Source organism: Rattus norvegicus, chromosome 10, assembly GCF_021556685.1.
Source record: "Rattus norvegicus strain SHRSP/BbbUtx chromosome 10, alternate assembly SHRSP_T2T, whole genome shotgun sequence".
NCBI lineage: Eukaryota > Metazoa > Chordata > Mammalia > Rodentia > Muridae > Rattus > Rattus norvegicus.
The window spans coordinates 64,253,001-64,268,158 of record NC_141543.1 but is presented as its reverse complement, the minus strand read 5'-3'; the positions used below and the strand labels follow the sequence as shown (position 1 = coordinate 64,268,158).

The 15,158-nt window shown below is 36.9% G+C and overlaps 1 pseudogene; it reads left to right on the top strand.

The window, feature by feature from the left end:
* On the top strand, positions 7,501-8,439 carry Or1e26-ps1 (olfactory receptor family 1 subfamily E member 26, pseudogene 1; annotated as a pseudogene).

Genomic DNA, 15,158 nt, shown 5'->3' with positions numbered 1-15,158 from the left:
AGTAATGAACACAACAATATGAAAGGTGTTACATGATAACCATGAAATGATTACTATCATAGTATGACTAAGAAAAGAAGAAATGTGTCATACCTGAAAAACATGTCTTTCATAAAACAGAAATTCCAATTGACTGCAAGACACCTGCTTATTTTCGTGAATTAACCCAGCACTGATGAGTCTGAGTCATAGTTTCTGGTTCATGATCCTGATCACCTTTATTTAATCTGCAGATAGAAGAATAGCAGCTGCTGTATACACATCATCTATCTGCCTTATCCCTACTCACAGGCCTTTGCTGCCATCCCTGAACTTTAAGTGCCCAGCATGCCAGAGATCCTATATAACTCATTAAAGACATAGTAATTATGCTGGACCTTTCTAAAACCAATTTACCTCAGGGATCTCTAATTGAGACCAATTATATTCAATGATCACTATTTCCTACACCTAGGAGATGGAAGAATTTAAAGAACAACAAACAAAATAATAAATAAATAGCAGCAATAATAATGCCAAAAACACTTGGAAAAGCATACTTCCATGTTCAGGTGATTAACATGGCTTCTTTTGAATGGATCACGCACCCCCCGTTTTAGTAAGAAAAGTAATGTTGACTGACACCTCATATTATCAGGAATTATTCTCAATGTTATTGACTTAAAGTATATCATTCAACAAAAATTTGACAAACAGTTATGAATAGTTTTTATATTTTTGGTTATGAGCCTAGCTTTTAAGTACTGAGCCATCTTTGAGCTCATCAAACAGTAGTTTTTAAGCAGAATGAGACTGTAGAAAACTACCCACACTTAGAAGATTCCAACAACACCAAATTCAACATGATTATCTGCAAGAGAACTTAGGACATATATCTGCTTCTTGAAAATTTTAAGTTTTATCTTACAATATTCTGTCTGTGCCAAGATGTGAAAGGGGCAGGAATAGGGCAAGCAGATGGCACATTTAATGTTTCCTCAAGTCAATGGAAACGGTGTCAATGTTCCCACATGTTTACTCATTGTGCCTTCTTACCTCTGTGTGAAAACATTAATTGTACCTACTACTACCATTATCCAACCCCTCTTCATCTATGAGTTAGAGTTACACCAAGATATTTTACATTTTTGTGACTATTGTGAAGGGTATTGTTTTTCTATTTTGTTTCTCAGCCTGTTTATCACATAAAGGAAGGCTACAATTTGTTTGAGATAAATTTATATCCAGCCACTTTGGTGAAGTTCTTTACTAGTTGTAGAAGTTCTCAGGTAGAATTTTTGGAGTTACTTAGGTATACTGACTATATTGTTATATCATCTACAAATAGTGATACCTTGACTTCTTTGCTAATTCATATCCTCTTCATCACCTTTTGTTGTCTTATAGCTCTTCTATCTCTTGTATTCTGTTGGTGACGCTTGCATCTATGACTCCAGATCTCTTTCCTAGGTTTTCTATCTCCAGGGTTGTCTTCCTTTGTGATTTCTTTATTGTTTTTATTTCCATGTTTAAATCCTGGATGGTTTTGTTCAATTCCTTCACCTGTTTGGTTGTGTTTTCCTATAATTATTTAAGGGATTTTTGTGTTTCCTCTTTAAGGGGTTCTATTTGTTTACGTGTGTTGTCTTGTATTTCTTTAAGAAAGTTGTTTATGTCCTACTTAAAGTCCCCTATCATCATCATGAGATGTGATTTTAAATCTAAATATTGGTTTTCTGATTTGTTTGGATATCCAATATTTGCTTTGGTGGGAGAATTGGGCTCTGATGATGCCAAGTAGTCTTGTTTTCTGTTGCTTAGGCTCCTGTGCTTGCCTCTTGCCATCAGGTTGTCTCTAGTATTAGCTTGTCTTGCTGTCTCTGGCAGTGGCTTGACCCTGCTGTAAGCCTGTGTGTCAGCACTCCTGTAGACCTGTTTTCTTTCAAATGGACCTGAATACAGAGAGTTGTGTAACTCCTTCAGCTCTGGGCACAGGAAGAAACCAGAAATTTCCTGTCCCAGACTACTCCTGCATTTGTGTGTCCTGAGGCCACCAGGTGGGTTGCTTGGAGCAGAAGAGATGATCTTACCTCTACTCTCAGATGTGTTGGCACTCCTGGTGACTGGCTTTCAGTTCTGGGCACAGGCAGAATCTGGAATGGTCTTGCCCCCTGACTTTTCCCAGGTTCCTGTGCACAGAGGCACAGAGGGCACTGGGCATATTCCTCTTGGGCACAGATATTTGGGTACAGAGAGCTGTGGGACCAGTTCAGCTCCAGGCACAGGCAAAAACTGGAAGGTTTTTGCCCCTGACTGCTCCTAGGTTCCTGTATCCAGAGGGCACTAGGCAGATTCCTCTTGAGTCAGGAATGTGAGCAGAAGTGGTGGTCTCCCCTGCGCTCTCAGGATTGTCCGCACCTCTGAGAGTCCAGCTCTTTCTCCCCAAGAAATAAAACTCTAAATGCACAATTACAATATGACTAGGTACATACAATAGATTCAAACAAATGAGTGTACATTAGTATTCATAGGAGTGCTAATTTTTGTTGTCCCTAACTAAAGAAATCAGCAAATGATTATGTAAACAACCATGGCACACCTGTATTAGACATATTATTCAAAAATTAGAAGAAAAATTATTGGCACATACAACTAAATAGACCTACATTGAAAACATGCTAATAGAAGGAAGCCAATCATGAAGAACTTATATTCACATGAAATATCAAGAATGGTAATATCTCTAAGAGATAATGTTTAGTAGAATTGCCTGTAGATAGTTGGAGGGAAGAGTAAGAGATTTTGGGGGGAATTTTTTATGCTATAGTGTGTTCTAAAATGCACTGTAGAGGGCTGCAGAGATGACTCAGCAGTTAAGAGCACTAACTGCTCTTCCCGAGGCCCTGAGTTCAATTCCCAGAAACCACATGGTGGCTCACAACTATCTGTAAAGGGATCTGATGTCTTCTTCTGGTGTCTCTGAAGACAGCAATATTGTACTCATATAAATAAATAAATCTTTTTAAAAATACACACTAGAGTGCTTTGATTGACTAAAACTGCTTAGCTATTTAATTATACTTATGTGTACATCACAGTTTCTAGGAATGATTACATTGAACCTAAAGCCCACCATCCAACCACTTTCATTTCTTATGTCATCCAAAATAAAGAGCATGTACTGCATCATTCTTTTTGGAAAAATTGAAACAAACTGATTAGCAGCAAAATGTAGTTATTCTAAACAAACAAAGTAGGCAATGCTGTGTCTAATCTTTTTAATATATCCTTAGACACCTCTTACTATTTACACAATCTAAAAAAAAGTTGCTCTTCTCTAAGAGCCCAATAAAGATTAGATAATTATGGATCAAGATTTCCTGGGGTTTTAAGTTTATGCTTATTATGTGCAGAACTTTAAAATACAGATGAGTTTCATGTCCGGGAAGCTATCCTGAATGAAGGAATTTTAAATGTGACTTATGGCCTTGTGATCAATGGTGAACTCATATAACATGGAATTATACAATAATCTCATATATATGGAGAGAGGTTGTGTATTGGTGGATTAATGTTTTCATGGGGAGGTAAGAAGGCAAAATGAGTGAACAAGCATGGGAACATGGACTGCTTTTATATTAGCTAGGGGAAATATGAAATATATACAATTTCCTTCTTTCCATATTCCTGTAGTTTTCACATATTGGAACACATAAAACATTGAATGATGACATTTAAATTTTTCAAGAAGGTTGTATATCTGCCTTAAGTCCTCTTTCAGGTAGTCAGTCATATAAAATAGAGATGCTGTCCTTGGAAGCTTTCTAGTGTGCATGGATTTAATACAGTCTCATTTTCCATAAAACTGTTCTTCAGAGAGCTAGAGAGATGGCTCAGCAGTTAAAGACGAAACTCACAACCAAAAACATAAAAACTACTCATGATTCCTTGAGCAAAATTTTTTGGTTGAGACACTCGAAGTCATTAATAATAAGAATACTTCCTGAAAACACAGGGTCATTTTCAGTCACCTTTCTTCCCTTTCCCTGATAATAGTGAGCTCTAGTCAAGTGGAAGCCATGTTCATTGCCTGAATATGGAATGCATGTGCAGCTTCCTTTTCTTTTTTGCCTATATTCTTAGTGCTACTTTTAAATTAGTTTTGCTTGTGGTTTTCTTAAATTTTATGTTCTCCTAAGTATAGGAAGTAGTGATCAGTGAATCTAATTGGTCTCTACAAGAGAATCCTGAGGAAACTGGTCCTAGAAAGGTCCTGGATAATTACTATGTACTTAATGAGTTATTCAGGATCTGGAGTCCTCTGGGATGCTAGGCACCAAAGGGCCAGGGATGTCAGCAGGAGTACGGTGTGAATAGGAGTGGTGCAGATAGTCCATGAGTACCAAGGCTAGAGTTCTTATACCTGCAATTAAAATAAAGGTCAGCAGAATCATGAACCAGAAACTTTGGATCAGTTTCATCTGAGCTGAGTGCAATCAAGTAAATAAGCTGCTGTCCACTGAAATACCTGAGTTGTCTACGACAGTTTTTCAGGTATGATAACTTTCTTCTTTTCTTTGTATGCCATGACTTCAGCACACTGTTCTAGAATTTGTTTCATGGTCACCATGTAACTCCTTTCATATTGATGAGTTTATACAAATTACTCACTATATAATTTCCTGTCATTATACTACCATTTGAACATGAGATCAGCCTTGTGAGGTGAAGTTCAGTGATAAAAGCTGATGAGTTGTTTACTTGACCTTAACCTGTGGAGGTTTAATAAATACTGAACAATGTGCTTTCAAAGACAATGAATAATTTTACCTGCCCAGGTTCACAAATCTTTGTTTTACTGGTATTATTGATAATTGCTCCCAAGTGTTAATCAAGAACAACTGACATCATGTAAGTGTTCATGTTATGGTACGATGAAATATATTCAACAGAGTTCAAGGCAATCCATTGTGATTTTCATATGCTGTTAAATTTAAGAACTATGGTTTAACATATAGAGAAGACATAAAGTGCATTGGCCCATCAGTGGTAACAGTTGATTGTGATTTCTCTAGCTTCTGGTCTTTCAACAAATGCCTAGATAACACAAAAGTTCAGTTATAGAAGAAGCACAAACTTGGCATGTTGGAATATGCCTGTCATGCCAGAGCCCAGGAATCAGAGGCAGGTGTGATGTATGTTTGAGGCCAGTATGAAATACATGAGGAGACTATCTTTTTAAAGAGCACATGATTTATCGCTACAATGTTCTCCCTCTGGATTGTTAATTCATGATATCTATATGTGAAACCTCTGAAGTCATCTGCATTAAATATTAAAATTCTATGAATTTTCAGGAGTCAGACTTGTAATATTTCAGAGAATGTTGCTTAGATCTCTTGATGTTTCATTTGTTTTGTCAGATTTGAGACATGTGATAGGATTATTAGGAACTGTTGTCCATAATCACAAGTTGTTGCATGTATGTGTATGTGTTTGTGTGTGTGTGTGCTTCTGTGTGGTGTGTGTGTGTGTCTGTTTGTGTGTGTGTCCATGCATGTTATATAGGATACAGACTGCCCCAGCATTAGAGACTGAAATATGTAACAACTAAAGAAATTGCTGAGAAGAGTGGAGGTTATAGGCTTGTATATAAGGAAGAAGAGGCAACATTTTTCTACACTCAATTGTCCTTTGCCCCTAATTTCTTCAGCTTAATGCATAAGCTTACCATGTAATGAAATGTTAGTTACTTTAATTAAAGTCTAGAGATTATATTGACATTTAGAGGATATCTTCATAACAACTAGGTTTTTTTCCAAATGGATATCAGGGTTAAGCTCACTTGATGAATAAATTCACAATCACAAACAGCATGCTCATCTGAGGAATAACCCAATCGAATATTTCAAAGTGATGTGTTGCTTCTATCCTTATAATTCATAAAATTTTTCAACCTGTCTATGTTCTGCACCAATATCAATTGTATTTTATGTATTAACACATATATAAATAGATATAGATAGATGATACATAGATAGATATTATATAATAAAAATAATTATTCCTAATATTGCAGAAATACAACATTAGAACTCTGGTAAACATCATAGAGTTTAAAATTTAGTGCTGAATATTCAAGTCTGTCTATGTGCATATGAATTTTTCTACCTTTGAAGTTAAATCTGCATCAATTTGAGCAGCAAGTAACAAATATTCACTGGCTATATTGATGCATCATGATAGGGCCATAATTTGTAATTAGTAATTGGTAATTGAGAATGTAAACAACCAAACAAAATGAAAGAATATATGACCTTTCCTACACATAGTTTACAATTTATGGGCATAAAGAATAAAGTAGTGATCAAATATTAAGTGAAAGAGATTATATGTATAGGATACTAGGGAACATACCTGAAGGTCTCACTTAGTATGTGAGGACAGTAAATTTAGTTGAATATATGATAAGCAACATCACTGACTTATGAATGAGGATGAACCAGGTGAAGGAAAACTGAAGGGAGGAAATGACAGGTCATAGGAGGAGCAACTCCAAAATATGAGAAATGAAGAGTACTAACCTCAAAATTGATGAAAAGAGAAATGCAAGTGTCACTGTGAGACCATGTGAGATGCACCACCCACACATGTGAGATAATTAAACAGCATTTATGCCCTAGCTAGGAGAGTTTTCTTTAACCTCAGAGCAACAGTGGTAATCTTAAATCAGAAAAGGTATGAAGGAACTACTCTGTTAGAATGCCAAAAAATAAATGATCCATGTAGATGGAGAAGAGTAAATGAATGGATGAAATAGAAGAATGGAGGATAGACTCTGGATAGTGTATAACATGTAAGAAAATTATGAGTGGATCTACATTCAAAGATTTGTCTAAGGCTGATACTTTAAACTATACTATGGCAGACGGGAAAGGAAGTAGAATGATGAATGCTTTGGGAGACAATAAAGGGAAGATGTGTACTTCACTTGGGTTTTTGAGATGCTGGTGCCAGTCATAAATGCAATGGAAAGAAGATGATTAGTTAACAGTGGAGCAGAACTCAGTATGTTACAGAGAAGTGAATGTATGAGTTTGAAGTGGTTTTCTAATGCATTGGAGTATAATAGGTTTTCTTGAAATTTATATAAAATTATGATGATAAAGTTTAAGCATATCCTCCAGGAACATCAGTATACAAAATAATGTAGAGCAAATTCCAAATCAACAAACAACAGTCACCCAGGATGAGCACATAGCAGGAGAAAAGCATTAGTTTATCTTGTATCTCAGTAGAAACAGAATAGAAATATCTAGGAAAAGGGGACGATATAAATTAATCTCTTTAAAACAAAGTTGAGAAAAAGTCATTAATTGCAATGATTATGGACATTTGGAGTTTTGAGATTATAACCATTATGACTATTAGACCCACTGCTATAAAAATATTACCTCAATACATATAATTTATATTTTGTGTGACTCTGATATTATCTCATTAGGATACTGGCAATAAAGAATGATAAAGAACAACCAAACTGTCATCTCCCAGTTCCTCCTCCTGGGCCTGCCCATCCTCCCACAGCACCAGCTCCTCTTCTATTTCCTGTTTCTGGCCATGTACCTCATCACCATCCTGGGGAATTTCATCATCATCATCATCATTCTTCTAGACTCCCATCTCCACACACCCATGTACTTGTTTCTCAGCAACTTGTCCTTCTCTGACCTCTGCTTTTCCTCTGTCACAATGCCCAAGTTGCTGCAGAACATGCAAAGTCAGGACATGTCAATTTCCTATGCTGGCTGTCTGACACAAATGTACTTTTTCATGTTTTTTGCAAGCCTGGAAAATTTTCTTCTTATGGTCATGGCCTATGACCGCTATGTGGCCATATGTTTCCCACTTCATTATACCATCATCATGAGTCCCATTCTCTGTGTGTGTTTGGTGCTGCTGTCCTTGGTACTTACCATGCTGAATTCCATGTTGCACACTCTACTTGTTGTTAAATTGTCATTCTGTGAGGACAATATAATCCCCCAATTTTTCTGTGACATATCTGCCCTGCTCAAGTTGGCCTGCTCTGACATTTATATTAATGAACTAATGATATTTATCATGGGAGGGATAATTATTGTCATCCCATTCTTACTCATTGTAGTTTCCTATGTACAAATTGTCTGCTCCATTCTAAATGTTTCATCTACTCGGGCCATCCACAAGATCTTCACCACCTGTGGCTCCCACCTGTCTATGGTCTCACTATTCTATGGGACAATTATTGGTCTCTACTTATGTCCATCAGCTAACAACTCTACTGTGAAGGAGACTGCCATGGCTATGATGTACACAGTGGTGACCCCCATGCTGAATCCCTTCATCTACAGCCTGAGGAACAGAGACATGAAAGAGGCACTGATAAGAGTCCTTTGTAAGAAGAAAATCTCTTTATAATGCCTACACTGAAGTTTTTAAACTTATATTTATCTAGTAATTATGTTGCTAGTAATATTATCCAATGTGTACTTACAATGAGACATAATACATAATATTTCCATTTACCAAAAGGTGTTTAGCAAATTGCCTCAGTTAGGGAAAGTGACCTTATTGACCCAGTTATGGCATCCCCTGACTTGCATAGGTGATTCTAGAAAAGCATTAGGTAACAGGCACTATTGTATCATATTTCCATTTATTACATTCAGGGCCTCCTCAAGTCCAGGCCGGGGTCTCAGTGCTGAGGAGAAGAAGGGAACATGATCTCCTACATTTAACCCAGAAGCTACATACAATTGACTGCACAGAAGTGATAACTTCATTTTCTCCAAGATGATATCACTGGGTATGCACACCACACTTAAGGGCAGGCCACATGACCAGTCATAGATAATGAAACCAAACTCAACAGATTTTTTCATAATGCTTTATCTGAACCTTTTTAATATTATTGATCTTATATATTATTTTTTCTGATTGTGGTTCTTATGGTTATGAGGTATGTGAATGTTTGTGTGCTTTTTTAACATATATTTTATTTACATTTCAAATGCTATCCTCGTTCCTTGTCCCCCCCTTGAGAAACCCCCTATACCATGACACCTCCTCCTGCTTCAGTGAGGGTTTTTCTCACCCACCCAGTCACCCCTTCCCAACTCCCAGACCTGAGATTCCCCTATACTGGGGCATTGAGCCTTGGCAGAACCACGAACTTCTCCTTCCATTGATGCCCAACAAGGCCATCCCCTGCTACATATGCATGTAGAGCCATGGGTCTGTCCATTTGTACACTTTAGATGTAGGTTTTAGTCCCTGGAAGTTATGATTGGTTGGTATTGCTATATGTATGGGGTTGCAAATCCCCTCAGCTCCTTCAATTCTTTCTCTAACACAATGGAAAACCTATTCTCAGTTCAATAGTTATCTTCTAGCATTCACATCTGCCCTCTGTCAGATGTAGGATTGATAAAACTCTTTTTCTAATCTGTTGGTTTCTGTTTTGTCCTAATGACAGTGTCCTTTGCCTTACAAAAATTTTGCGATAAAAAATTATGAGATCCCATTTGTTGATTGTTGATCTTAAGTCCAAAGCCACTGCTGTTCTGTTAAACTTTCCCCAATGCCCATGCTTTTGAGGATCTACCCCATTTTTCTTCTGTTAGTTTGTGTATATCTGTTTACATGGAAGTCCTTGATCCACATAGACTTAAGCTTTCTACAGAGCAATAAGAATGGATCAATTTGCATTCTTCTGCATGCTGACCTCCAGTTGAACCAGCACCATTTGTTGAAAATGCTATCTTTTTTCACTGGATATTTTTGGTTCATTTGTCAAAGATCAAGTGACCATAGGTGTGTGGTTTCAGTTCTGGTTCTTCAATTCTATTCCATTGATCTACCTGCATTCTCTATAAAAGAGCATACAGTTTTTATCACTATTGCTCTCTAATACAGCTTGAGGTCAGGGATGGTGATTCTCCCAGATGTTCATTTATTGTTGAGGATAGTTTATACTATCCTGGGTTTTTTTTATTCCAAATGAATTTGCAAATTTCTCTTTTTAACTCTATGAAGAATTGAGTTAGAATTTTGATGGGTATTGCATGTAATATGTAGATTGCTTTTGGCAAGATGGCCATTTTTAGAATATTAATCCTGCCAATCCATGAGCATGGGAAACCTTTCCATCTTCTAAGATCTTTAATTTCTTTCTTTGGAGGCTTGAAATTCTTGTCATACAGATCTTTCACTTGCTTGGATAGAATCACACAGAGGTATTTTATATTATTTGTGACTATTGTAAAGGATGTCATTTCCCTAAATTCTTTCTCAGCCTTTTTATCTTTTGAGTAGAGGAAGGCTACTAATTTGTTTGAGTTAATTTTATATCCAGCCACTTTGCTTAACTTATTTATCAGCGGTAGGAGTTCTCTGGTGGAAATTTGGGGATAGCTTAAGTATACTATCATATCTTCTGCAAATAGTGATATTTTGACTTATTCCTTTCCAATTTGTATTCCATTGACCTCCATTTATTTTTTGATTGCTATGGCTAGGACTTCAAGGACTATATTGAATACATAGAGATAAAGTGTGCAACTTTGTCTAGTCCCTGATTTTATTGGGATTGTTTCAAGTTTCTCTCAATTTAGTTTGATGTTGGCTACTAGTTTGCTGTATATTGCTCTTACTATGTTTACTCTTTTTTTTTTGGAACTGGGGACCGAACCCAGGGCCTTGCACTTGCTAGGCAAGCGCTCTACCACTGAGCTAAATCCCCAACCCCACTATGTTTAATTATAGCCATTGAATTCCTGATGTTTCCAAGACATTTAACATGAAGAGGTGTTAAATTTTGTCAGATGCTTTGTCAGCATCTAATGAGATGATCATGTGGGGTTTTTTTTATTTGAGTTTGTTTACATAGTGGATTACGTTGATGGCTTTCTGTATATTGAACTATTCCTGCATCCCTGGGATGAAGCCTACTTGATCATGATAGATGATCATTTTGATGTGTTCTTGGATTCAGACTGGGAGAATTTCATTGAGGATTTTTGCATCGATATTCATAAAGCGAATTTGTTTGGAGTTTTCTTCAAATGCTGGGTCTTTGTGTGGTTTAGGTATAAGCATAATTGTGGCTTTATAGAGGGAATTAGGGACTTTTCCCTCGTTTCTATTTTTTGGAATAGTTTGGACAGTATTGGTTTGAGGTCTTCTATGAAGGTCTGATAGAATTCTACACTAAACCCATCATCTGGTCCTGTGCTTTTTTGGGTGGGAGATTTTAATGACTGCTTCTATTTCTTTAGGAATTAGGGGCTGTTTAAATGATTTGTCTGATCCTATTTTAACTTTTTTACATGGTATCTGTCTACAAAGTTGTCCATTTCATCCAGAGTTTCCAGTTTTCTTGAGTATAATCTTTTGTAGTAGGATCTGATGGTTTTCTGAATTCCCTCAGTGTCTGTTGTTATGTCTCCCTTTTCATTTCTGATTTTGTTATTTTGCATATTCTCTCTGTGCCCTCTGGTTGGTCTGTCAAAGATTTTAATCAATCTTGTTGATTTTCTCAAAGAACCAGCTCCTGGTTTTATTGATTCCTTGTACAGTTCTTTTTCTTTCTACTAGATTGATTTCAACCCTGAGTTTGATTATTTCCTGCCATCTACCCCTCTTGGGTGTATTTGCTTCTTTTTGCTCTAAAGCTTTTAAGTATTATATCAAGCTGCTAATGTATGCTTTCTCCAATGTCTTTTTGGAGTCATCAGAGTTATGAGTTTTCCTCTTAGCATTGCCTTCAGTGTCCCATCAGTTTAGGTATGAGGTGCCTTCATTTTCATTAAATTCTAAAAAAAATCTTTAAATTCTTTCATATTTATTCTTTGACCAAGCTATCATTAAATAGAACATTGTTGACCTTCCATAAGTATGTGGGCTTGCTGTCATTTTTGTTATCATTAAAGACCAGCCTTACTCCATGGTGATTTGATAGGATGCATGGGATTATTTCAATCTTCTTGTCTTTGTTGAGGTCTATGTTGTGACTGATTATATGATCAATTCTGGAGAAGGTACCATGAGGTGCTGAGAAGGAAGTATATATTTTTTAATTAGGATGAAATGTTAAATCCATTTGGTTCATAACTTCAGTTTGTTTCCCTGTGTCTCTGTTTAGTTTCTGTTTCCATGATCTGTCCATTGATGAGACTGGAATGTTGAAGAAGTCTCCCACTATTATTGTGTGAGGTGCCATGTGTGGTTTGAACTTTAGTAAGTTTTCTTTTATAAATGTAGGTGCCCTTGCATTTGGAGCATAGATATTCACAATTAAAAGCTCATCTTTGTGGATTTTTCCTTTGATAAATATGAAATGTCCTTCCATATCTTTTTTGATAACTTTCATTGAAAATAGATTTTTCTAGATATTAGATTTACTACTCCAGCTTGTTTCTTGAAATCATTTGCTTGAAAATTGTTTTCCATTCTTTTACTCTGAGGTAGTATCTGTCTTTAGTCACTGAGTTGTGATTCCTATATGCAGTGAAATGCTGGGTCCTCTTTACATATCCAGTCTGTTAGACTTGTCTTTTTATTTTGAAATTTAATCCATTGATGTTTAGAGATATTAAGTACCAATGGTTGTTATTTTCTGTTATTTTTGTTTTTAGAGGTGGAATTATGTTTGTGTGGCTATCTTCTTTTGGGTTAGTCCAAATTAGATTGCTTTCCTGCTTTTTCTAGGGTGTAGTTTGCCTCTTTGTGTTGGGGGGTTTTCCATCTATTATCCTCTATAGGGCTAGATTTGTGGAAAGATATTGTGTAAATTTAGTTTTGCCATAGAACATCTTGATTTCTCCATCTATGTTAATTGGGAGTTTTGTTGGATATAGTAGCTTGGGCTGGCATTTCTGTTCTCTTAGGGTCTGTATAACATTTGCCCAGGATCTTCTGGCTTTCATAGTCTCTGATGAGAAGTCTGGTATAATTTTGATAAGTCTGCATTTATATGTTACTTGACCTTTTTCTCTTACTTCTTTTAATATTTTCTTTGTTTTGTGCATTTGGTGTTTTGACTATTATGTGACAGTAGGAATTTCTCTTCTGGTCCAATGTATTTGGAGTTCTGTAGGCTTCTTGTATGTTTATGGGTATGCCTTTTTTAGGTTAGGGAAGTTTTATTCTATATTTTTGTTGAAAATATTTACTGGCACTTAAAATTGGGAATCTTTGCTCTCTTCTACCTACTATCCTTAGGTTTAATCTTCACATTATGTCCTGGATTTCTTGTATGTTTTTGGTTAGGACCTTTGGCCTTTTATATTTTCTTTGACAGTTGTGTCAATGTTTTCTATGGAATCTTCTGCCCCTGAAATTCTCTCTTCTATCTCTTGTATTCTGTTGGTAATGCTTCTGTCTTTGACTCCTGCTCTCTTTCCTAGATTTTCTAGTTACAGGATTGTCTCCCTTTGTTGTTTTTATTTCTAGTTTTTATTTCTTTATTTATTTCTAGTTTTAGATCCTGGATGGTTTTGTTCAATTCCTTCACCTTTTTGGTTGTGTTTTCCTGTAATTCTTTAAGGGATTTTTGTGTTTCTTCTTTAAGAGCTTCTACCTGTTTACCTTTGTTGTTCTGTATTTCTTTAAGGGAGTTATTTATGTCCTTCTTAAAGTCCTCTATCATCATTATGAGGTGTGATTTCAAATCTAAATCTTGCTTTCCCATCTGTTAGCAAATGCAATATTTGTTTTGGTAGGAGAACTGTGTTGTGAGGTTGACAAGTAGTCTGGGTTTCTGTTGCTTAGGTTCCTGTGATTGCTTCTCACCATCTGGTTGTCTCTGGTGTTAGCTGGTCTTGCTGTCTCTCACACTGGCTTGACCCTCCTGTAAGCCTGTGTGTCAGCACTACTGGGTGTTCAACTCTCTCCCAGGGTGATCTAGGTACAGAGAGCTGTGACACAGGGTCAGCTCAGGGTGCAGACAGAAACCAGAAGGATCCTGTCCCTGACTGCTCCTCAGATCCTATATCCGGAGGGCTCCAGGTGGGTTCCTCTTGGGCCAAGAATGAGCAGAAGTGGTAGTCTCACCTGTGCTCTCAGAATTGACAGCACTTCTGATAATCCAGTTCTCTGCCTGTATGTATATTAACTGCTAGAAATATTTCCATGGAGAGTCTCATCTATTCAAGTTGTCACTTGCGAGAATAACAACTGAAGAAGTGAAGGTCATTAGGTCAGCAGCAGCAAGCTTCACAGTTGATCTCTGCTTTATAATCTCTGCTTCTATTCATCAATCAATCAGATATGGGCCCACTCATTCACAGAATAATAGTAATTATGAAAAATAGCTGCATAACTTCACCTATATTTTTTTCCCTTCGAAACCAAACATAACAGCCAAATAGTGAACTGTTAGGGCAGTTGCACTAATGACTATCAGCAGGATGCAGACACCAGCGATTGGAATAAGTCAGACAGTGTCAGTAGAAGGATTTCAAACTCCTATGTGTTTTTTCTTCTCTTTATTTCAGCTACAGGCAGATCGTACATCCTTGGGCATACTGGATACCTACCTTACAACTGAGATAAATGTCGAACCCCCTACTCCACATTGCTTTGTGCTTCTCTGGTGATAACAAACCTCCAGCAGACACTGTTTGACACCATTCCAGTATTTGAATGACCCAGTCTGACCCATCACTGCCCTTGGTGGAAATTTGCTACACAACTTTGCCTGTGTTTCTAACATGCTTAATATTTGAATTCCTTGATTATAAAGGTCCCTTACCAAAGGCAAGACCTGGGATAATGTAACAATTTATATAAAAGATTATGTCAATAAGAATCATATTGGGGTTTGGGGACAGGACTGAAGCCCTGAAGGGCAACAGAAAGAAAGGAAACAAGCAACCTTGGGAAGTAGGTGATGGAGGGACACTCTAGAATGTGCCAGAGACCTGGTAGGCAAGAGACTGTCATGACTCAAAGGGAAGGATCTTAGATGAAATGCCCTACAGTGAAGAAAAGGAACTTGTAGAGTCTATCTCCAGGAGAAAGACAGGCCATCAAGTGTAGGGATGGGGTTGCCAAACCACAGTCAATAAAACTGACCCAGAATTGTTCCTGTCTGAAAGAACTGCAGTGGCAAAAATGGAAAAGAGCCTGAGAAAAAG